The sequence below is a fragment of the Urtica dioica genome, chromosome 5, assembly GCF_054948205.1.
Source record: "Urtica dioica subsp. dioica isolate 48M chromosome 5, U.dioica_male_clone48M_v1_H2, whole genome shotgun sequence".
NCBI classification, from domain to species: Eukaryota; Viridiplantae; Streptophyta; class Magnoliopsida; order Rosales; family Urticaceae; genus Urtica; species Urtica dioica.
In genome coordinates, this window is record NC_142760.1 from 41827526 (window position 1) to 41830395 (window position 2870).

General features: G+C 38.1%; 1 pseudogene; it reads left to right on the forward strand.

Moving 5' to 3' along the window:
- Positions 1–1268: 1268 nt before the first annotated feature.
- LOC149398633 (rust resistance kinase Lr10 pseudogene) lies at positions 1269–2333 on the forward strand (annotated as a pseudogene).
- Positions 2334–2870: the final 537 nt, after the last annotated feature.

Consider the following 2870-nt stretch of genomic DNA (forward strand, 5'->3'; position numbering starts at 1 on the left):
CCAAATGAACAAAGCTTGAGCTAAACACTGGGACTCAAAAGTTCACAAACCTTTTCCAAGTTTAGCTTAATGCCAACTGACTCCACTAAAGAGTTGACACTGAAAATCTCTCGGTTCAAATGAATTTATTTTCTACTCAAGAATTCGACCTAATTATGATGAGCGGATCCACTGAATATTATCTATGTTTACCCTTCATGAATGTCATCAGCTAGTCGGGATTTACTAAATTACCATTTTACCCTTCTAGCTGTTATTTCCTCAACTCCTTTGTCGCTTGTGAATAAGTTAGAAACAATGTATTGACGAGGAGCTAACAAGTCACATTGTTTCATCCAAAAGAGTCAGAACTCAATTTGGACACTGGCCAGTTCATTTATTCACACTCCAAGGAACAAAGCACGAGGTGACATACATTGCATTTTAGCAATCGCTTGTACATGAATTCCATATCTATGAGAACTTCACAAAGTTACTCATGACATTCTCACAACTTAGTACTTCACCAATAGGCCCTGTTCGGAATCACATAGTGAGTCCGAACTCTGGCTTTCTCAAATGAGAATACTAAGCTGTGAAATGGCATGTCTCATTTCAGGATTAAGGTAAGCATGATGCAATTCATACGTAGTGACTTCGAGACATAAGAGGTTAAATGGTTTGTTCTTATCTTGTCTCTAGAAGTGCACTGGTCAATTCAGTACCTTCGGAAGATACCTAGAAGAACTATAGAGTCTCCAACTCTCAATGCCTCATAACCAGACATCATAGATTCTTCTAACAATCATACTGAGGTCAATAGTCCTTTGACCCTTAGATTGCGAATACATCGTTTTAAGCAAACTACGAAGAGTTTGTTCATGCAAATCTACATTTGTCTCTTCGTAAGTTGTTAAGTTTGTTTATGGACTAAAAGACTAAGGTTTTATCATAAAGCTTCAAACAAAGAAAGAATGAATGAACGTTTCAACTTTATTATTAATGAATAAGCAATTACAAGCAAGAGTCTTCATGAGACTTTATTACATTAAATGCATAATACAAAGATTACAACTCTTCTTGTGGGCACCATTGACAACAAACTCCCACTTGACTCAAAGAAGATGTGTGTAGTCTTTCATGCCTAATCCCTCTCGATGTTGGTCGAAGACCTTGTTCGCTAGGGCCTTTGTGAATGGATCTGCTAGGTTGTCCACCGTTGAGATCTTCTTCACTTCCACGTCTCCGCGCTGCACAATCTCTCGAATCAAATGGTATTTCCTCTCAATATGTTTCTCCAAAGCAATAATGACCTCATGCCGATACGATATTCGTATTGGGAGATTATAATCACGACAAAGATGTTCAAGGAGAAGCTTGGCGAGGGAGGTTTCGGATCCGTATACAAAGGAAAGCTCTCCAACGGTCGCCTTGTGGCCGTCAACGTGTTGGGAAAATCAAACGGGAACGGGCAAGACTTCATAAACGAAGTCGCAACAATTGGAAGGATTCACCACGTCAACGTCGTGCACTTGATCAGTTTCTGTGCATCAAAGTAAAAACGAGCTCTCGTGTACGACTTCATGCCCAACGGGTCTCTAGATAAGTGCATCTCCTCCAAGGAGGGAGATATTACCAAAGAAAAGTCCTTAAGTTGCAAGGAAATCTTAGAGATCTCGCTCGGAATCTCTCGTGGAATATGTTATCTCCACCGAGGTTGCAACATGCAAATTTTGCACTTTGATATCAAACCCAACAACATTCTTTTGGACGAGAATTTTGTTCCGAAAGTTTCGGATTTTGGGCTAGCAAGGTCATGTGCGCTAGAAAATAGCATCGTGTCGATGACGGCGGTGAGAGGAACTTTGGGATACATCGCTCCGGAATTGTTTTACAAAAACATCGGACGAGTCTCTCACAAAGCCGACGTCTATAGCTTTGGAATGTTGTTGTTCGAAATGGCTAGCCGAAAGAAAAACGTTCGTGGCAATGCGGAGAAAACGAGCCAGATCCACTTTCCCACGTGGATTTACGACCATTTCAATGAAGGAAATGATGTCACTGTGATAGAAGACGCTACCGAGGATGAAATTGAGAAGATGATCATCGTCGCGTTGTGGTGCATTCAATTGAAGCCATGCGATCGACCATCGATGAGCAAAGTCATAGAAATGCTCGAAGGAGATTTCGAGAGCCTTGAAATGCCTCCTAAACCATCCCTATACCCGCAAGAGGAAGAGCGTGAGAATCAGAATCTTGATTCCAGTGAAGCCACGGAGTCATCATGGTGTTTGACGCCACCTAATGAGGACTCTATGGAGATTTCATAATAATTAAATTTTGTTCCAGTTGTATATGTTTTGTGAAACCTTTTATGTGTGATTTGGTTGCCCTGCTCTGATATTATTACAGGCAATGCTATGTGTTTCTTAGAATAATTTTATATATCAGGCCCAAAAATAATTTTATATATCAGGCCCAATAATAATTATAAGTATGAAATAGACAGTTAGTAAATTAATAGTAATTTGAAACCAATATTATCATTTTATTATCACTTACCAAAAATGAAAAATTGACATATCTATTATTAAATGAATGTAAAAAGACTGTAATACCCTTAATGAAATCTTCAACTTCGTGATATACATTTCGTGATAGATGTCCAATTTCTTAGGATGTATGAGTTTTATTATTTAACGGAATGAAGTAATTTCTTAGGAGGTATGAGTTTTATTATTTAATTTCAATTTAAGGTTATTTTTATTTCAAAATTGAGAATTTGAAAGTTAGGGCACTGATTAAGATTTGATTTGGTTTTTCTTATATAAGAGTTAATATCAATGAAAGGGAGATATTTGTGACGTTGTTATTCATTTCAGGGTATAATT